The 22,312-nt window shown below is 45.8% G+C and overlaps 1 protein-coding gene across 1 annotated transcript in view; it reads right to left on the bottom strand.

Annotated features, from left to right (window-relative positions):
• The window catches only part of LOC311526913 (C2 calcium-dependent domain-containing protein 4C-like), a 70,384-nt gene that overhangs the window by 26,892 nt on the left and 21,180 nt on the right, over positions 1–22,312 (bottom strand). The window lies entirely within an intron of this gene.

Here is a 22,312-nt window from a genome sequence, read left to right as displayed (position 1 = left end):
TTCAGCGTGGGGAGTCAAAAATGGCTGTGTGATGTTGCAATCCATAATGTTTTATGGAAATTTGCTTATGAGTGAATATAATGTAACTGGAATATGCTTTACGCAAAAGGTCTCTTGTAAAGTATCATTACAAAGCTTATAAACTACTGAGTGTGTTCATCCTATTTGTATGAATGTATCATTCTTGTATCTGAAAGCTAGGAATATGAAGTATAACTCTGAGGTACTACTGTAAGTATGCAAAGTGTGGGCCATTAATGGTGGTTTGGAAGCTTGATGGCTCCAATTGACTAGGACAATTGATTGTAAATGGTCTGGCTACTTGCAAACCTAACTGAGTTGGTGCAGGTCAGCCCTGGAAGAATGGAGGCTGGGGTCTCACAGGACATGTGAACATGTCACCTGATACTGGAATCCATCTTAAACCTGGTGCTTCTCCATTTAGAAGGAAGGATGGGGACCCAGAGAGACAAAAGATTCCCGCCTTGTGCCAAAGCTACAAAAGGGGGTGGAAGAGAACAAAGGAGGTGGCCAGTCAGGAGAAAACCCCTAGTTTCCACCTAAGATGTCTGCTGAAACTAACAAGGACTGTACCGGGAAAAGTGTTGGGGCCCAGACTAGAAAGGAGTCTAGTTTGTGAAAGAAGCTTATTGGAACATCTCTGAGCCCTGGTCTACACTACGAGTTTAGGTCGAATTTAGCAGCGTTAGGTTGATTTAACCCTGCACCCGTCCACATGACGAAGCTATTTTTGTCGACTTAAAGGGCTCTTAAAATCGATTTTGGTACTCCTCCCCAACAAGGGGATTAGCACTAAAATCGACTTCACTGGGTCGAATTTGGGGTAGTGTGGACACAATTCAACTGTATTGGCCTCCGGGAGCTATCCCAGAGTGCTCCATTGTGACCACTCTGGACAGCACTTTCAACTCAGATGCACTAGTCAGGTACGCAGGAGCTTTTGAATTTCATTTCCTGTTTGGCCAGCATGGCGAGCTCATCAGCACAGGTGATCATGCAGTCCCCCGAAAGCGGGGGGAACTGGATCTGATCGCTATATGGGGAGATGAATCCGTGCTATCAGAATTCCATTCCAAAAGATGTAATGCCAATATATATGCCAAAATCTCCAAGAGCAAATGTGAGGTGTTTACAATGCTCACAACTGCAGCGGTGAGTGGAGCGGGCTCCCACTTGCAGTGCTATGGCTTATGCGTGGGCAATCCAGGAAAAAGGGCGAGAAATGATTATCTGCCATTGCTTTCACGGAGGGAGGGAGCGACGGAATGGTCACTGATGACACGTACCCAAAACCACTGGCGGTTTCCTTGTCTGTTATCTCAATTTTTTTTAATTAATAAAGAATGCATGGTTTCAAAACAATAGTTACTTGATTTTGAAGGGGGGAGGGTGTTTGGCTTACAGGGAATTAAAATCAACAAAGGGGGCAGGTTTCCATCAAGGAGAAACACGCACAACTGTCACACCGTAGTCTGGCCAGTCATGAAACTAGTTTTCAAAGTCTCTTGTGATATGCAGCGTGCCTTGCTGTGCTCTTCTAATCAGTGTCTGGCTGCTCAAAATCGGGTGCCAGGCAATTTGCCTCAACCTCCCACCCCACCATAAATGTCCCCCCCTTACTCTCACAGATATTATGGAGCACACAGCAAGCAGCTATAACAATGGGAATGTTGGTTGCGCTGGGGTCTGACCAACAACGCCAGCGAGCTTTTAAATGTCCAAAGGCACATTCTACCACCATTCTGCACTTGCTCAGCCTATAGCTGAACTGCTCCTTACTACTGTCCAGGCTTCATGAGCCATGGGAGCAAGGGGTAGGCTGGGGTAAGTGAAACTGCATGGTGCTGCCGGCTGGGAGAGCAGCCTGAGGCAGAAGCCTCTAGCTCGCAGGAGATCAGGATAACAGAGTTGCAGCGGAAGTGGTGGAGCGAGCAAAACACCATTGATGAGGACAGTTAGCAGTCCTACTGCACCATCTGCTGCAGAGTTGCAGCGGAAGCAGTGGAGCCATTCACCATTGATGCAAAGATACCCAGGAGCTGCTGCTGTGTGGCCAAAACAAAAGAGCAGGAGCCCTGGAGCTGTTTCATGTGGGATGTGCGCCTGCAAGACTTCTTCACCAGTGACAAAGGACAGGAATATGATGCAACTAAAATCTAAAAAGGCCTGCACATTTCCCAGAGTCACTACCCTTGATAACAGAATGTCAATGATTGCATTGGCTACTTGGATCACAGCAGCCCTCACAGTAGACTTGCCCACAACAGCAGTGGTGACGGTGAGCTGAGTGGGCTCCCACTTGCAGTGCTATGGCGTCTGTGCGGTTAACCCAGGAAAAAAAATGCGAAACGATTGTCTGCCATTGCTTTCATGAAGGGAGGGAGAGAGGGAGGGGCGACTGACAACATGTACCCAAAACCACCCGCGACAATGTTTTTGCCCCATCAGGCATTGGCAGCCCAACCCAGAATCCAATGGGCAATGGAGACTGCAGGAACTGTGAGATAGGTACCCACAGTGCACCACTCCGAAAGTCTACACTAGCCACGGTACTGTGGATGCACTCCACCAACTTAATGCACTTAGTGGGGACGCACACAATTGACTGTATAAAACCGCTTCCAAAAAATCGACTTCTATAAAATCGACCTAATTTCATAGTGTAGACATACCCTTAGGGTGAGATTTTACCTGTAATCAGTTTCTTAATGTATTAGGCTTAAACTTGCATGTTTTTGCTTTATTTTGCTTGGCGACTTACTTTGTTCTGTCTGTTATTACTTGAACTTAAATCCTACTTTTTATTCTTAATAAAATCACTTTTGTTTCTTATTGAACCCAGAGTAAGTGATTAATACCTGGGGAAGCAAACAGCTGTGCATATCTCTCTATCAGTGATAGAGAGGGTGAACAATTTATGAGTTTAACTGTGTAGCAGGGTGGTCACCCGCTCCTGGCCCAAAGGGGTTAAAAGCCAGCCCTTGGAGAGGGCCGGGGCTGGGAGCTTCAGGCTGGGCTGATTGGGAGGCAGCCTCAGCTGTGGCCATGCCCCAAGCAGACTCAGCTGACCCTATAAAGGGGCTGCTGGACTAAAGCTCAAGAGATTCTCTCTAGTTTCTGAGAGGGAGGGACCTCGCTGCAGGGACCTAAGCAGGGCACCTAGATTGGAGCAGGGCTGGGGAAGGGCCTGAGGAGCTGGGGGAGCTCCAGCCAGGAAAGCCCCAGGCTGTGGCCTAGTATTAGGCCCAACAGGTACTGGGGTTGCAGGGGACAGCCCAAGGTTAGACAGAGGCAGCAGGTCCAAACCCAACCTTGCCTGTGATGAGTGGCTTATACTGCAGTCTGCCCCAGAGCATGGGGGCTAGCTGGTGACTGGTAGTAGCCTATGACTGAGGGGAGGTAGGGATAGATGGTGTGGGTTCCCTGGGGAGGGGAGACGCTGCAAGTGAGGGATTACTGCCAGGGGGCAGCACCCTGGTGTACAAGGGCACCAGGTCCAGGAGGGACATGGGGGCCCGGCGTAAGTGGGACACCGGCCTGCAGAGGGTGCTCCAAGGCTGGAAGTAGAGCTAATTCCCAGGACACCAGCAGAAGGCACCACAGGGGTGAGTCCCACACGCTTACACCCTGTATAAGCTTTATACAGAGTAAAATGGATTTATTTGGGTTTTGGATCCCTTTGGGAGCTGGGTGTCTAGGTGCTGGAGATAGGTGACCTGCTGAGCAGTTTTTGGTTAAAGTCTGCAGCTTTGGGGATGTGGACCAGACCTGGGACTGTATTGCAGCAGGCTAGCATGTCTGGCTCAACAAGGCAGGATTCTGGGAGTCCCAAGCTGGCAGGGAAAAGGGGCTCAGAGGTAACTTCATCATGTCAGGTGACCGTCCCAAGGGGGTCTCTGTGACCGAACCCATCACAGGCTGTATGCCAGGACTTGAGCCCTCCCCACCACTACCTTTTCTCCATGGCACTGCACAAGTTAGAACTGCAGCTGTGCTCTTACTGCCTCTTGGCGCTCCCTGCGCCCCAGTCATGCCCAACTGGCAGGAGTATTCCCTAACTGGAGCAGCACAAAGCCCGCAGAATAGAGGACAGGATCTGGCCCTGTATGTTCTTAGCTGAGAATGAGGAGTGAAAATGAACACAAAGCAGATATGATCCTTTTGCGCTCTAGCAGCACAAGTCTCCTTCCACCAGGGAAATAATCCCTTTTGTACAACGCAGCTCTCACTTTTTTTGCAAGGAAAATTATTTTGAAAGTCCTTATTAGTAAGAAGCCTACCATCTAAATCATTTAAGCATTTGCCCCACAGGTGTACATTAAATATGCTCAAAATGTTGTACCTTAGATGAGTAAAGGTCTGGAAAGCAATCAAGCCATAAGTACTTATATCAGCAAGCAGCTGCCAAAAGTGACAAGGTATTTAATCAACTTTAAAAGTGTTAAGAATTTTTCAGTAGGTTTTTGACATGTACTTAAGGGCCTCTTCAAAGATCTCTTGCTTTCCTGGGGTTTGCATATGATCAAAATGAAAAGCAGGAATTCAAGTTGCATTTGTGTTTTATTTTTAAAGTGACCAGTTGAAGCTGGTAAGGTTAAACATTTGATCTGCCTTTCCCCTCTGTTCACATTGTTCTGCTGAGCCAGTGTATTTATGCCAAGGTGCTTTTTAAAGAGCAATGATTTGGCGGGCAGAGGTCGTTTGCGGTGGGGGGGGGGAATTCTAGTAAAACGTCAGTGCTAACTGCAGCGAAACATGGCTGGGTCCTTCAGACACTTTCACGTAGCTGTAACTTTGCAGAAGTCCCCCTGAGTTCAACTGAACTACGCATGTGTATAAGGGTATGCCTACACGGCCACGTGACTCCAGGGTTAGTAGAACTCAAGTTAGCAGATCCTGAATTTGTTAACCTCGGGCTTGAGTATCTGAACTCAGTTGTACCCCCAGGTTAAGAATTGTTGAACCCTGGCTCCCAATCTGGGGGTTCAGTGTCTATGCTTCAGGCCAGAGTCCAACCACCCACATCCCAGACTTTCTAGCACCCTCCCAAAATGTGGCCACTCTAGCCCTTTGTTCGTGGTACAATGTGGAGAAAACCTGAGTGTCCAAACTTGACTGTCTAGAGGAGAAAGAAAGTCTGCCTGTGGAATTGTGGAATACTTTTGGTGGACTTCCAGAGCACAAGTCCAGTGGGACTGCATCTATGATGCAAAGCAATAGGGCTTGAACCCTGCGTCCTGGCTTGACTCAGGTTCATACCCTCCACCCCATGGGATGCTGGGACCCTCTGTCCAAGACCTGGATTAGTGCGATTTGTGTGTAGACAGAGGGTAGCTTAGATTTGAGCCCGAGCTTGAACCCTGGGCTCACATTGTAGTGTAGACATGCCCCAAGTGTTTGCAGATTCAAGGCTAATGTGTATGTGGGTGATGGAGAAAGACAATTCAGTAAGGGAACACATTTCATCTGCCAAAGGGTTGACTCGAATCCCATTTAATGCAACACAAAGACTCCTATTGACCTTGATGGGATTTGGATTAGGCCTGAAGTCCTCTGGGGCAAGGACACACCACCAGGACTGTGGCAAGCTGTTTGTCATGGCAAAAAATGGGAGAGCACAATGGCTTTGTCATAAAAACAAACAAACGAATCACTACAAGGGTCATGATTTTAGTTCAAAAGGAAAAGTCACAGCACACAATGCTGTAATGATTATTCATGTTCTTTTCTCCAAGAGTTAAATAGTTGCCACTAATGATTTATAAGCATAAAATATAGCAAAAAAGCCAAATGTATGAATGTGTATAGAAAAGCCTTGCTCAGTAGTGAGCAGGGAGGGTGTGAGAATGGCCACAACTTTTTATGCAAAACTCTTAAGTTAGTTGGTTAGGGAAACCAAAGCCACGATCAACATACAGCCTCACCATGAGAGCTGAGTAGAGAGAGTTTAAACATTATGCTAAATAAGAATAACAATGTGAAATGTACCCTCTTACTGCCATCACACACAAATACCCACTGGGAAAAGAGCATATAAGCTCACATGACCATAATGTATGCACCCTGGCACTTTTTAAAAGCTGTCATGAGGTGTTCAAGTAATTGAACATGCCTATGAACAACTTCATTTGCCAGCTAGCAGTTGTAGCTCATGTTTTCCTTAAGTTGGTTTCATGCTTAAATCTACTTTTCCCTCACAGCATGGAACGTGAAATGGGGAACACATGGTCCCGTGTGCTGAGAATCTTCTCTGCCAAAAGATAAAGTAAAAACAGGCTGCACTTTGCTTGCGTTTCCCTTGAGGCCACTCACTATCCAAAAGCATGGTAGAACCAAACATTTCAGCTGTCTGAACCTATCCTCTGGCCTTGTACACATGGGGAGCTAGAGCAAAAGATGCTTCCCTCAGCAAGAGACTGAGAACTTGCCAAGAAGGCATGCTTGTTCTTGTTCCCTTTGGTTTACTTTTGAGATACTCACGCTATGGCCAATACTTTGGGGTTATATGATACTGTTTTCATTCCCCCCACCCTTAATTAAAACAGCCGGAGCTGGAAGGTGATAGTCACATCTCAACCACTGGAAAGAGCTGGTTGGAGATAATGTGCTGGTCAAGGATTATTGGTGCCATTGGGTACTTTTTACCCAACAGAGACCATCATGGAGGAGCATCCCTCTCCTGTTACCACCAGCTGCTTTTTCTTCAGAGGTAGGTAGGCTTGGCAAATTTAATGTTAAAAATAAGCATCAATATTTGTGTGGGGGAGGAATTTTTTTCAATTTGTATTGATATAAATTTTCAGTTGCATGAAATTATAAAGGTTCAGACAAATCTACTTAATGACAGTAAATGCTGAGATTCAAAAAGTTAAAGCTTTATAACCATTGAAACACAAACTGTCAACATCACATGCCAAAATATACAAAATAAATAGCCTTAAATCAAACTCCAAGTTCTCAAGCAGCATTTTTCTTTATCTGCAAGTTTCTGTTATTGATGGAAATAGTTTTTGTCGATTTGTGTGTACATGGTGAAATCGACGTTTGTCAGCACTTACAGATAAACTTCTCATCCCTTCCAAGACTAGAGACACAGGGAAATAAATGTGTGGCTCAACAGGCTTCTTGCTTTCCATCCCCAACCTTGCCCTAACCAACAGAAACAAAACTGTCTGCTAGGAAGATTCTTCTATCTCTAGTCGATATGACCCCTGGCTGATTTAATACTCAGACCCACTGTCAACCTAGGACAGTACCCAGTTCACATTAGGACACTGGGAACATATTGAGGTCAATTAGTTGGACACCCTGATTGCCAGACTACAGCCCATGACCCTTCAGAGAAATAGCCCCTATTGAGCGGTTGTTTCTGAGCAAACTGATTAAGCTCTTTCTCCTCCAGGCTGGAAAAGGGGGGAGGGAGAGAGACGTTTTTTTTTTTTTTTTAGTACTTTTTGAGAAGTGTTCTCATACTCTGGTGATGAGAGTGATAGCTAAATAGAAGGGAGAGGAACATTGTTGGATCAGTGCACACCCCAGGAAAGCTGTGGAATATCAAAGGGTCAGTTCCCCCAGAGGTTCACTACAGCTGGATAGACCCAGGAAGCAGGGATTTCAACTCTCCATATTTCTCGCTTTACTCTTGGGCGGTAGCTACTGTCACTTGCCACAGAGAAAAATCCCATGTCAGGCCTCAAGGGCAGCCATTATTTTTCATTTCTGTGAAAGATGAATATACTTGCATGATCAGCACTTTTTTAGAACAGTGCAATCAAGATCAGAAAGTCATTGACTTGTTCCTGCTGCTTTTAATTAAAAAGAATATATCAGTGCAGAAGGTTAAACCAATGGCACAGACACTAATGAGCTTGACACTATAACAGCCCTAGCTTATGATATTTCTAATATCAGCTTACACAGTAATAAAATCTCCACTTATCCATGTAACCTACTAAAAGAAATTATTAAGCATGGTTAGTTGAAGATATGGCAATTTCTTGCAATATCCTTGAAAAACCTTATTGAATTAAGTCTAAGTATCTTTGGAGTCTATTGTATTAAATGCAAAGGTTTTCTGTTATTGTGGGCCAGGATTGTAGATAAATGCTTTAGGGGGGAGATGTGATGTGAACCCTGGGAAGTGTAATGAACATCAAAGGACTGTATTGAACAATGTGACAGACAAGAATGCACTTTTGGGACAAACAGTGTCAAGTCGTTTGCTTGGGGAATCAGTAGGGGGAGGTGAATGCAAATTTCCCATCTCTAGTTATGCAAAAACACCCTGCCTTGTTAAGCTATACCCTGAGGAGAGGACCACTGTCTGCTGATTATCTGTTCCTGGAGTCTCAAGATCAAAGGCCCAAGCTGAGTAAAAGAGAGACTAATCCTATTAATGAGGGCGCTAGTTAGGCACCAGAACTGTTATGAACTGGGGTGGGGGTGGGGTGGGGGAGGATCAGATCTTTTTTTGTGGGGTTTCAAGGCCTGACTCCTACCAGAGCCCTGAGGATTTCAAGTGGGGAGGTGATTTCTTGTAAGCTTCTGAGCATGCATGTAGGTTCTTCTATTGTGTTTGAAACATTTTCTCTTTCATGAAGAATAATAAGAATAACTAAGATTGCTTATAAAGAGCTGGGTGGTAACTCATAACAACTGGCCATTACTTGTTTATAGCCTTTGAAGAGAAAGCAAAGCTCAGGAATTAGTCTTTTTGGCCATATGGCTTGCTGGGAATATCAGTGTAGGCAGGAAACTGCAGTCTGGAAAAACCCTGCTCCGGCGAGAGAGGCACAGGTGTCTACCCAAGAGGGCGATGGCTGAGGAGCCGGGAGCCTAGAGTGGGTGCCCTTGCTGGGCCATGAGAGGGAAATACAGGTGCAGTTACCTTTACACCATCAATTTTAAGAAAGTATAATAGCTGACTGCTGCAAAATCCTACATCAACGCCTCAAAGTGGCACAGCAGTGACCCTGGCTTGTCTGACAGCGAGGATAGCGGAGTGTATTCTTCAGTAGGTTCAACCATGCTATTAAGGTGTCAGACTACCAACCCGCAGGGAGGACAGCTGTCCTCCTTCTGGAGGTTGGGTGCTAGCTAAGTTGAGGAGGTAAACGCGCCACTGACAGCACAGCCAGTGGGTGGATGAAGAAATGGCTAAAACAACACAGATAAACGGGCCCTAACTCCTTGTGCGCTCCTCAGTCTGTTCTATGATGGTGGTGGGGAGTTGAGTTGACGAGAGGCTATTAAGAATCTCAGGGGCCAGAAAAAGGACTGCCCTTCTAATGTGTATCTATAACTGCAGGACAATGATGAGAGACAATTCAATCAACCATCTAATGGAGGAGAAGGCAAAGATGGCCTGTGACATCCTTGATCTCTGCGAAACACGCCGAAGAAAGGACATGGAAGTGAAGTGTAGAGACCAAAGTACCATCATGTTGGGAAAAGGAGAAGGCGCGAGAACTGTTGGAGGAATCAGTTTAATCATCAACAAGGAATGGTCTTCAAAAATCATCTCCTGCAAGTTTCAGTCATCGTGCATCAGGAGCGCTACACCTCCAACTGAACAAGAACAGCACCCTCAAGATCATTCAGAACTATACTCCCACAAGCACAAGCAAAGATGACAATGTGGAAGAATTCTATCAGGAGCTTGAGGAAACCCTCACTAAAAAATCCACATATACGATCGTGATGTGAGATTTCAATGCTAAGATTGGAAGAGGGAAAGAAGGTGAAAAGTTCATTGGTAGGTATGTCATCAGTGAACGCAATCCACGAGGAGAGCAATTTGCAACTCTCACAGAGATGAAAGAAATATTCATTGGTAACACCTGGTTTAAGAAGAAGGCCAAGAGGAGGTGGACACGCATCATGCTCAATGTGAAGAACACGAACAAGATTGACTATATTCTGATTGATAAGTGGAGCATTGTACAAGACAACTCAGTAGTACCATCATTTAACACCGGTAGTGACCATCACTTGCTCAGAGCACAGCTCAACTTCCACAAAAAGGTGAAGAAGAAAGCGCTACAGATGGTAAATCAGAGACAGTGGCCAAAAATATTTGACAAGGCAATCTTGAAAGTGAACATATCCAAGGAAGACTGGAGTCCTATAGATAACTGCAATGAAGATAATAAGAACTTCACCGATAAGTTGAAGCAATGTGTGAAATTAGCTGAGAAAGAAAGACCAAAAAGAGTGAAGGGAAGAATCTTGGAGGAAACGTGGAACTTGCTAGAGAAGCAGAGGAATATGAAGCAAAATGAGGGTGACAAACTTGAGTACTCCCTCCTCTGCAAGTTGATAAGAAGAAGACTAAAGGAGGACTTCGAGAAGTACTGAAATAAAAGACTCTTAAAGATGGCTGAAGATCGCAGAAGCCTCAAAAAATGCAAAAGGGAATTGACACTGTACATGTCAACAATAATGGCGCTGAAGAACAGGGATGGAAAACCAGTAATTGACAGAACAGGGATGGAAGCAGTCTGCAAAGATTTCTACACCAACTCGTTCGCGTCTCAGATAAATTTCCCAGTACCAACACTTCAACAGACCAACGAGCATGTATTCCCAGTCCTTGTCAGCGAAGTTCAACATGCAGTTCACCAAATGAAGGAAGGAAAAGCCCCAGGTAAAGATGGACTGACAATCGAAATGATAAGAGCTGGAGGTCAAGACCTCTGGTAAACCCTTGCTCAGAGGTTTAGCCGTTACTTGGAAATGCGGAAGATACCATCTATCTGGAGGAAGTCCAATATCATTCTGCTGTACAATAAGGGCGATCATGAAAATCTAAGTAACTAGTGTCCAATTGCTTGCTCTCACATGTCTACAAGCTGTTCACCAAAATAATAACAAACCGACTCTCATAGAGTCTGGACGAGCAGCAGCCAAGAGAGCAGGCAGGCTTTTGAAGGAATTTCTGGACAATGGACCATATTTTCACTATAAACCAGCTATTGGAACGCTCTAGGAAATACAAATTCCTTTTATATATTGCCTTTGTTGACTATGAAAAAGCGTTCCACGGTGTAGAGATCAATGCAGTGTTGAAAGCTCTTGTAAAGCAGGGCATTGACACAAACTATATCAAACTATTAAAGGAAGCAAATTCTGACTGCACTACAGATATAACTTTATTTGATACTCCCCTTCACATCCCAGTTAAGAAAGGTGTGAAACAAGGAGACACGGTTTCACCAAAACTCTTCACAGCCTGCCTCAAAATGGTAATGAGGCGGATGAATTGGAAGGGTGGAATCAATATCAATGGAGAGCAGTTAAACCATTTCAGATTCACGGACGATATTGTGTTGCTCGCCAAAAATTCTATCAAACTACAGAAAATGCAGCAAGAACTCAACACAAAAAGCAACAAAGTGAGACTGAAAAATTAATGGTTCCAAAACAAAATGTATGTGGTCTGATACCTTACCAAAAGTCCAAATAACAATCAAGGGAGAACAAATAGAAGAAGTTGAGCAAAATGTCTATTTGGGCCAAGAAATTAAAATGCGATTAGGAAGGTGAACTCTTGCAAAGAAAGAAAGCAGGTTGGTGCACCTTCAATTCTATCAAGGATGTCCTCCAAGGAAAAATCAACAAGGCAACATGTGCTAGCCTTTTCAACTCAACAGTTCTGCTAGCAATGTTGTACAGCAGCAAAACATGGGCGCTGACAAAGATAGGGGAGCAGGAAATGTCTGTCATGGAGAGGAGGATGGAAAGAAGTATTCTGGGAATTTCAGTCCGTGGCCAAGTCCTCAGTGAAGTGATCAGACAGCAGAGTGGAGTGCAGGAGTTGTTGAGAGCGGGCATAGTAAAATGCGATGGGCCAGGCATATAGTGAGGCTCACTGACAATTGATGGACTGCAGCTGTCGCCGAGCGGTACTCACGGGAACTGAAACAACCACTCAGCTGACCTCCAAAGAGATAGGAAGATTTTATAGTGAAAACACATGGCCACACATGGAAAAGGAAGGCCAGGATATGAGAAAAATGGAAGAAGTGTTGCGTTCAGTGCAATCTATACGAGGGCTGAAGGACTGATTGATTCAAGTGATGATAATAGCTAAATTCACAGTTTTCTCTGTCAGCATCAACTCGCCACTTTCCTAAAATGTCTTAAGATATTCCAGGATAAATCACAAATAATATAATAACAGTAATAGTCTCAGACTTCTCTCCCAGATACTTGACCCATGTCTTCATTCAGAGATCACATATCTGATGCAGTCTGAAACCATTAATGGCTGCCCCAGTCTAGTCGACAAGGGTTCAAATTTTTTGATTTGTCACAAACTTAATAGGCTTAGGTTCTTGTTAGGCGCTGGGACAGTGATTCAAATCCTCCTCTGTTTTCTAAGGCAGGCCGTGGAATCAGTGGCAAGACTCCACTCTGACATCAACTGGTTTCGGATTAGTCTTCGAAAGGAGACCTACAAATCTATAGGTCACCATCTCCTGCCTGTTTGATTATCACATTAAAATAGCCAAAGCTGAACTCCTTGGGCCAGACCCATTGATTTCCATGGAGGTATACAGGCATAAAACTGGTGCAACAGAGAATTTTTTAAAAAATTCATTAATCCTCAAAATAGGGCTTATGTGGGATTTGAATGGCACAGAAATCTTGCACAGACTATCTAAACAGAGGTGAATTCCATCCAATATTAATATGGTGGGGAAGGGGAGACAGTGATGAAATCAGGATAGGTTGTGCTGTCGGAATGAATGCTACCCTATGTTATAAATAGTTTTGAAAAGTGTCTGACTTTAGTATGCTGCCTAGTAAAACTATGAAAAATGGTTTCATAAATCAATTTAAATGAACGAGTCATATCCTCCAGGCATACAAATGTTAGTTTGGGTCATTTATGTGATAAGGCTCTATTTAAAAAAAATTAACTGAGAACTGGTGTCACTGAGTGATTGAAAATAAGATGAAAGACAGATTTGATCAGCAGAAGAAATGCAAACAAATTGTCACTGACCTCCTAAACTATAATCTAGGCAGAAACTGACAGTTTATTTGATTAAAATGAATTGCTATCAGAACCTTGAGACTGTGAGCGGATTTAAGGGTATGTCTACATTGCAATAAAACAACTCAGCTGACTCAGGTTTGCTGGGTTTGAGCTCTGGGGCTATAAACCTGCAGTGTAGCTATCCCAGGCTCTGGGACCCTGCACAGGGGGAGAGCCCCAAAGTGTGGGCTCCAGCCTGAGCCCAAAAATGTACACGGCAATTTTATAGCCCCATAGCCTGAGCCCCAGTCAGCTGACAGGGGCCAGCCACAGGTGTTTGATTGCAGTATAGACATACCCTAACAGCCTGCTTTTCCTCTTACTCCTGTTACCTGTATCCTAGTGTTATTCCATTTACTTCAGTGGAATTACTTCTGATTTGCATCAAGTGAGAGGAAGATCGGGCCATTAACGTATGTGATGTTCTAGATCTGATGAAAATTCACAACCATATATCAAGTGTAGAGATACTTGTATTAAATAACCTAGATGCATCATTCCTTTACTTGTCATGGGTGTGTTTGAGTTTATGGTCAATGAATGAAATCTTAAAGAAAGGGGTTCCTCCATGCCAGCATATAAGAGGGCAGCCCATCGTTTTTTTTCAAAGAAACATTAAAGTACATTAAATTGTCATCCAGCAGGCAGACTCATCCACTGGGAAAGTAAAGTCCCAAACTATAGTTCAGATCAAGTCCCGTTCCTCAGGGGTAGCTTTATTAACACAAAGATTAGAACAACAGGACTAAAGCAACTTGGAACACTTAGTAGCAGCCACTTGTCTTGCCATCTTTCAGCAGCCTGGAAGGAGAGAGCACACACCCTTCCCCCTAGGTAGCTATCACTGCAGGAATTTCTTGGCTCTCCCAGAGCCACACCCCGATCAATCCCTGTGATAGGCAAGAACGCTGGGCATCCGATGAAGTGAGCTGTAGCTCACGAAAGCTTATGCTCAAATATATTTGTTCGTCTCTAAGGTGCCACAAGTACTCCTTTTCTTTTTGCGAAAACAGACTAACACGGCTGCTACTCTGAAACCTGTCATTATGCAAGGCACTGAATTTAGCCGTATGGAGTGGAAATCTATCAACTTCATGAAAAAACTCATACAGATACGGACAGACAACATTCCTTTCCAAATGCAAACAAATGGACATCATACCAAAAGGACTGAAGGTAAAAAATCCATTACAATCTACATACCACACAGACTATGCTGACAGCTTGTGCCACACGCTCTCAAAGAAACTGCGGAATCATCCTCTACAGCAAACAGGGAAAGATTAAGAATGAGCTCTAAAACTGGATACTCTTATAAAAAATCCAACCTTCCACACAAACTTCCTCGTGGCTGGACTTTACAAAAACTAGACAAGCCATTTACAACACACACTTTGCTTCTCTACAAAAGAAAAAGGACACTAAACTATCTAAACTACTACATGCCACAAGAGGCCACAACAGTGGTTCCCTTAACCCACCCAGCAATATTGTTATCTATCCAACTCTGCTCTTAGCCCAGCAGAAGAATCTGTCCTATCTCAGGGCCTCTCCTTCTGCCCCTCCACCCCCAAGGACACGATACAGTTCTGTGGTGACCTAGAATCCTATTTTCGACGTCTCCGACTAAGGAATATTTCCAACACACCTCTGAACAACATACTAACCCACAGAGACCTTCCTACCAATACTACAAAAAGAAAGATTCTGGGTGGACTCCTCCTGAAGGTCGAAACAACAGACTGGACTTCTACATAGAGTGCTTCCGCCGACATGCACAGGCTGAAATTGTGGAAAAGCAGCATCACTTGCCCCATAACCTCAGTCGTGCAGAACACAATGCCATCCACAGCCTCAGAAACAACTGACATCATAATCAAAAAGGCTGACAAAGGAGGTGCTGTCGTCATCGTGAATAGGTCAGAATATAAACAAGAGGCTGCTAGGCAGCTCTCCAACACCACCTTCTACAAGTCATTACCCTCTGATCCCACTGAGAGTTACCGAAAGAAACTACACCATTTGCTCAAGAAACTTCCTGAAAAAGCACAAGAACAAATCCACACAGACACACCCCTGGAACCCCGACCTGGGGTATTCGGTCTGCTACCCAAGATCCAAAAACCTGGAATCCTGGACGCCCCATCATCTCAGGCACTGGCACCCTGACAGCAGGATTGTCTGGCTATGTAGACTCCCTCCTCGGGCCCTACGCTACCAGCACTCCCAGCTATCTTCGAGACACCACTTACTTCCTGAAGAAACTACAATCCATCGGTGATCTTCCTGAAAACACCATCCTGGCCACTATGGATGTAGAAGCCCTCTACATCAACATTCCACACAAAGATGGACTACAAGCTGTCAGGAACAGTATCCCCGATAATGTCACGGCAAACCTGGTGTCTGAACTTTGTGACTTTGTCCTCACCCATAACTATTTCACATTTGGGGACAATGTATACCTTCAAATCAGCGGCACTGCTATGGGTATCCCCATGGCCCCACAGTATGCCAACATTTTTATGGCTGACTTAGAACAATGTTTCCTCAGCTCTCGTCCCCAAATGCCCCTACTCTACTTGCGCTACATTGATGACATCTTCATCATCTAGACCCATGGAAAAGAAGCCCTTGAGGAATTCCACCATGATTTCAACAATTTCCATCCCACCTATCAACCTCAGCCTGGACCAGTCCACACAAGAGATCCACTTCCTGGACACTATGATGCTAATAAGCAATGGTCACATAAACACTACCCTATACCGGAAACCTACTGGCGGCTATACTTACCAACGTGCCTCCAGCTTTCATCCAGACCACATCACACGATCCATTGTCTACAGCCAAGCTCTGAGATACAACTGCATTTGCTCCAATCCCTCAGACAGAGACAAAAACCTACAAGATCTCTATCAAGCGTTCTTACAACTACAATACCCATCTGCCGAAGTGAAGAAACAGATTGACAGAGCCAGAAGAGTACCCAGAAGTCACCTACTACAGGACAGGCCCAACAAAGAAAATGACAGAACGCTACTAGCCGTCACCTTCAGCCCCCAACTAAAACCTCTCCAACACATCATCAAGGATCTACAACCTATCCTGAAGGACGACCCATCACTCTCACAGATCTTGGGAGACAGGCCAGTCCTTGCTTACATACAGCCCCCAAACCTGAAGCAAATACTCACCAGCAACCACACAACAGAACCACTAACCCAGGAACCTATCCTTGCAACAAAGCCCGTTGCCAACTGTGTCCTCATATCTATTCAGGGGACACCATCACAGGGCCTAATCACATCAGCCACACTATCAGAGGCTTGTTCACCTGCACATCTACCAATGTGATATATGCCATCATGTGCCAGCAATGCCCCTCTGCCATGTACATTGGTCAAACTGGACAGTCTCTACATAAAAGAATAAATGGACACAAATCAGACGTCAAGAATTATAACATTCAAAAACCAGTCGGAGAACACTTCAATCTCTCTGGTCACTCGATTACAGACCTAAAAGTGGCAATTCTTCAACAAAAAAACTTCAAAAACAGACTCCATTGAGAGACTACTGAATTGGAATTAATTTGCAAACTGGATACAATTAACTTAGGGTATGTCTACACTACGGAATAAGGTCGAATTTATAGAAGTCGGTTTTTTAGAAATCGCTTTTATATATTCAAGTGTGTGTGTCCCCACAGAAAATGCTCTAAGTGCATTAACTCGGCGGAGTGCTTCCACAGTACCGAGGCAAGCGTCGACTTCCGGAGTGTTGCACTGTGGGTAGCTATCCCACAGTTCCTGCAGTCTCCGCTGCCCATTGGAATTCTGGGTTGAGATCCCAATGCCTGATGGGGCTAAAACATTGTCGCGGGTGGTTCTGGGTACATATCCCCGTTCCCTCCCTCCCTCCGTGAAAACAAGGGAAGACAATCGTTTTGCGCCTTTTTTCTTGAGTTACCTGTGTAGATGCCATACCACTGCAAGCATGGAGCCCGCTCAGGTAACCGTCACCGTATGTCTCCTGGGTGCTGGCAGACGCGGTACTGCATTGCTACACAGTAGCAGCAACCCATTGCCTTCTGGCAGCAGACGGTGCAATATGACTGGTAGCCGTCATCGTCATGTCCGAGGTGCTCCTAGCCACATCGGCCAGGAGTGCCTGGGCAGACATGGGCGCAGGGACTAAATTTGGAGTGACTTGACCAGGTCATTCTCTTTAGTCCTGCAGTCAGTCCTATTGAACCATCTTATAGTGAGCAGGCAGGCAATATGGATTGCTAGCAGTCGTACTGTACCATCTTCTGCCGGGCAGGCAAGAGATGAGGATGGCTAGCAGTCGTATTGCAAAGCGATACCGGGCGAGGAGGCGACGTCAGCGCGGTCACGTGAGTGATCAGGACATGGACACAGATTTCTCTGAAAGCATGGGCCCTGCCAATGCATGCATCATGGTGCTAATGGGGCAGGTTCATGCTGTGGAACGCCGATTCTGGGCTCGGGAAACAAGCACAGACTGGTGGGACCGCATAGTGTTGCAGGTCTGGGACGATTCCCAGTGGCTGCGAAACTTTCGCATGCGTAAGGGCACTTTCATGGAACTTTGTGACTTGCTTTCCCCTGCCCTGAAGCGCATGAATACCAAGATGAGAGCAGCCCTCACAGTTGAGAAGCGAGTGGCGATAGCCCTGTGGAAGCTTGCAACGCCAGACAGCTACCGGTCAGTTGGGAATCAATTTGGAGTGGGCAAATCTACTGTTGGGGCTGCTGTGATGCAAGTAGCCCACGCAATCAAAGATCTGCTGATATCAAGGGTAGTGACCCTGGGAAATGTGCAGGTCATAGTGGATGGCTTTGCTGCAATGGGATTCCCTAACTGTGGTGGGGCCATAGACGGAACCCATATCCCTATCTTGGCACCGGAGCACCAAGCCGGCGAGTACGTAAACCGCAAGGGGTACTTTTCAATAGTGCTGCAAGCTCTGGTGGATCACAAGGGACGTTTCACCAACATCAACGTGGGATGGCCGGGAAAAGTACATAACGCTCGCATCTTCAGGAACTCTGGTCTGTTTCAAAAGCTGCAGGAAGGGACTTTATTCCCAGACCAGAAAACAACTGTTGGGGACATTGAAATGCCTCTATGTATCCTTGGGGACCCAGCCTACCCCTAATGCCATGGCTCATGAAGCCGTACACAGGCAGCCTGGACAGTAGCCAGGAGCTGTTCAACTACAGGCTGAGCAAGTGCAGAATGGTGGTAGAATGTGCATTTGGACGTTTAAAGGTGCGCTGGCGCAGTTTACTGACTCGCTTAGACCTCAGCGAAACCAATATTCCCACTGTTATTACTGCTTGCTGTGTGCTCCACAATAGCTGTGAGAGTAAGGGGGAGACGTTTATGGCAGGGTGGGAGGTTGAGGCAAATCGCCTGGCTGCTGGTTACATGCAGCCAGACACCAGGGCGGTTAGAAGAGCACAGGAGGGCGTGGTACGCATCAGAGAAGCTTTGAAAACCAGTTTCATGACTGGCCAGGCTACGGTGTGAAAGTTCTGTTTGTTTCTCCTTGATGAAACCCCCCGCCCCTTGGTTCACTCTACTTCCCTGCAAGCTAACCACCCTCCCCTTCTCCCTTTAATCATTGCTTGCAGAGGCAATAAAGTCATTGTTGCTTCACATTCATGCATTCTTTATTCATTCATCACACAAATAGGGGGATGACTACCAAGGTAGCCCAGGAGGGGTGGTGGAGGAGGGAAGGAAAATGCCACACAGCACTTTAAAAGTTTACAACTTTAAAATTTATTGAATGCCAGCCTTCTTTTTTTTGGGCGATCCTCTGTGGCAGAGTGACTGGTTGGCCGGTGCCCCCCCCCACCGCATTCTTGGGCGTCTGGGTGTGGAGGCTATGGAACTTGGGGAGGAGGGCGGTTGGTTACACAGGGGCTGTAGTGGCAGTCTGTGCTCCAGCTGCCTTTGCTGCAGCTCAGCCATACACTGGGGCATACTGGTTTGGTCCTCCAGCAGCCTCAGCATTGAATCCTGCCTCCTCTCATCACGCTGCCGCCACATTTGAGCTTCAGCCCTGTCTTCAGCCCGCCACTTACTCTCTTCAGCCCGCCACCTCTCCTCCCGGTCATTTTGTGCTTTCCTGCACTCTGACATTATTTGCCTCCATGTATTCGTCTGAACTCTGTCAGTGTGGGAGGACAGCATGAGCTCAGAACATTTCATCACGAGTGCGTTTTTTTTTTTTCTTTCTAATCTTCACTAGCCTCTGGGAAGGAGAAGATCCTGTGATCATTGAAACACATGCAGCTGGTGGAGGAAAAAAAAAGGGACAGCGGTATTTAAAAAGACACATTTTATAAAACAGTGGCTACAGTCTTTCAGGGTAAACCTTGCTGTTAACATTAGATACATAGCACATGTGCTTTCGTTACAAGGTCGCATTTTGCCTCCCCCCACCGCGTGGCTACCCCCTCAACCCTCCCCATGGCTAACAGTGGGGAACATTTCTGTTCAGCCGCAGGCAAACAGCCCAGCAGGAATGGGCTCCTCTGAATATCCCCTGAAGAAAAGCACCCTATTTCAACCAGGAGACCATGAATGATATCTTTCTCTCCTGAGGATAACAGAGAGATAAAGAACGGATGTTGTTTGAACGCCAGCAAACATACACTGCAATGCTTTGTTGTACAATGATTCCCGAGTACGTGTTACTGGCCTGGAGTGGTAAAGTGTCCTACCATGAAGGATGCAATAAGGCTGCCCTCCCCAGAAACCTTTTGCAAAGGCTTTGGGAGTACATCCAGGAGAGCCGCAAATGCCAGGGCAAATTAATCCTTTCACATGCTTGCTTTTAAACCATGTATAGTATTTTAAAAGGTACACTCACCGGAGGTCCCTTCTCCGCCTGCCGGGTCCAGGAGGCAGCCTTGGATGGGTTCAAGGGGTACTGGCTCCAGGTCCAGGGTGAGAAACAGTTCCTGGCTGTTGGGAAAACCGGTTTCTCCGCTTGCTTGCTGTGAGCTATCTACAACCTCATCATCATCATCATCATCTTCTTCGTCCCCAAAACCTGCTTCCGTGTTGCCTCCATCTCCATTGAAGGAGTCAAACAACACGGCTGGGGTAGTGGTGGCTGAACCCCCTAAAATGGCATGCAGCTTATCCTAGAAGCGGCATGTTTGGGGCTCTGACCCGGAGCGGCTGTTCGCCCCTCTGGTTTTCTGGTAGGCTTGCCTCAGCTCCTTAAGTTTCACGTGATACTGCTTCGGATCCCTGTTACGGCCTCTGTCCTTCATGCCCTGGGAGATTTTGACAAAGGTTTTGGCATTTCGAAAACTGGAACAGAGTTCTGATAGCATGGATTCCTCTCCCCATACAGCGATCAGATCCCGTACCTCCCGTTCAGTCCATGCTGGAGCTCTTTTGTGATTCTGGGACTCCATCATGGTCACCTCTGCTGATGAGCTCTGCATGGTAACCTGCAGCTTGCCACGCTGGCCAAACAGGAAATGAGATTCAAAAGTTTGCAGTTCTTTTCCTGTCTACCTGGCCAGTGCATCTGAGTTGAGAGAGCTGTCCAGAGCGGTCACAATGGAGCACTCTGGGATAGCTCCCGGAGGCCAATACCATCGAATTGTGTCCACAGTACCCCAAATTCGAGCCGGCAAGGCCGATTTAAGCGCTAATCCACTTGTCAGGGGTGGAGTACGGAAATCTATTTTAAGAGCCCTTTAAGTCGAAATAAAGGGCTTCATCGTGTGGACGGGTGCAGGTTTACATCGATTTAACGCTGCTAAATTCGACCTAAAGTCCTAGTGTAGACCAGGGCTTAGGCTTGAATAGAGACTGGGAGTGGATGGGTCATTACACAAAGTAAAACTATTTCCCCATGTTTATTTCTCCCCCCCCCCCCCCCCCACTGTTCCTCAGACGTTCTTGTCAACTGCTGGAAATGGCCCACCTTGATTATCACTACAAAAGGTTTTCTTCCCCCTCCTCCCCCTCCTGCTGGTAATAGCTCATCTTAAGTGATCACTCTCATTACAGTGTGTATGGTAACACCCATTGTTTCATGTTCTCTATGTATATAAATCTCCCCACTGTATTTTCCACTGAATGCATCCGATGAAGTGAGCTGTAGCTCACCCGAGCTTATGCTCAAATAAATTTTAGTCTCTAAGGTGCCACATGTACTCCTTTCCTTTTTGGGCTCTCTATGTAATTCCTTACTGGCTGTGATTTGTACTCTTCCATCCGTGTTTACAAGCGTGAGTGAAGGTAATGAAGCCTTCCTCTAACTGCCCTGCTCTTCCTGAGCACGTTTGTGTTAGGGAAGACAAGCCTGGTGGGTCCCTTCTGTTCTTTGGTTGAACGCTGGGGAAGTGGCTCAGGGTGGCTGAGCCAAAATTGTACTTTAGTGTGTTTTGATAAATGTTTGGCTGCATGTGGGTTCTCTTTGCCAGACAGAAAAGCTGAGTTTTCTCAAATGGCCTCTAATGCTGGGTGCCTGGGGCCTGACTTTCAGAGATGCTGAGGAGTCCCAACTGGCTTCAGATGAAGTTGTGAGTCCTGCAAAATCAGTGCCCCAAGATGAATGGGCACTTCTGAAAATTTAGGCTAAAGTCTGTGGCAGGGACAGAAGCAAAATCCAGTTGTTGTGGTTTAAGAGGGATTATCTTGTAAGAAGGGAAGCAAATCCCGTGAGTCTGTGGGGTGAAAAGCTTCATGAAAGTGATGCCTTGTGAGTACTCCTTTCAGCCTCGCTGTAAAAAGAGATCCAGGGAATAGAGCCGTAATGAGTTTTATCAGGCAGATCACCTCCTTGCTGGTCCCCAGATGTGACTTCTGTAATATTCTAAAGCTCTGAATTTTTACAAATTTCAATTATGTTGCTTATTTGGAAAGTGAGAAAAGATGTTGATGCAATCAAGGTTCACTGAAAAGGATCAGGGACAAGTTAAAGGAGTATGTGGCCTCAGGCCTAAAGAACATTTGCAGCTCTGAAATATAGAACAGTGTCTGATATTTGACTGGCTGCTACTCCTGGAAGCCTGTGGGAGCCTGAGACCTTTTCAGGAGCAGTGGTGCCCCCTGCTCCTGAAGAACAGCCAAAGGTTCAGAGAAGTTTCATCAAAACATCAGCAAAAGTCTGCTGTAATTGCCTCCTTCCCTCCTCCCTAATTGGCAAAGACCAAGACCAACAGCTGTTCCAGAGCGAACAAGAAA

This window comes from Lepidochelys olivacea (assembly GCF_965140295.1).
Source record: "Lepidochelys olivacea isolate rLepOli2 genome assembly, chromosome: 10".
Classification (NCBI taxonomy): Eukaryota; Metazoa; Chordata; order Testudines; family Cheloniidae; genus Lepidochelys; species Lepidochelys olivacea.
The sequence above is the reverse complement of the archived record's forward strand: the minus strand, read 5'-3'. Positions and strand labels throughout refer to the sequence as shown.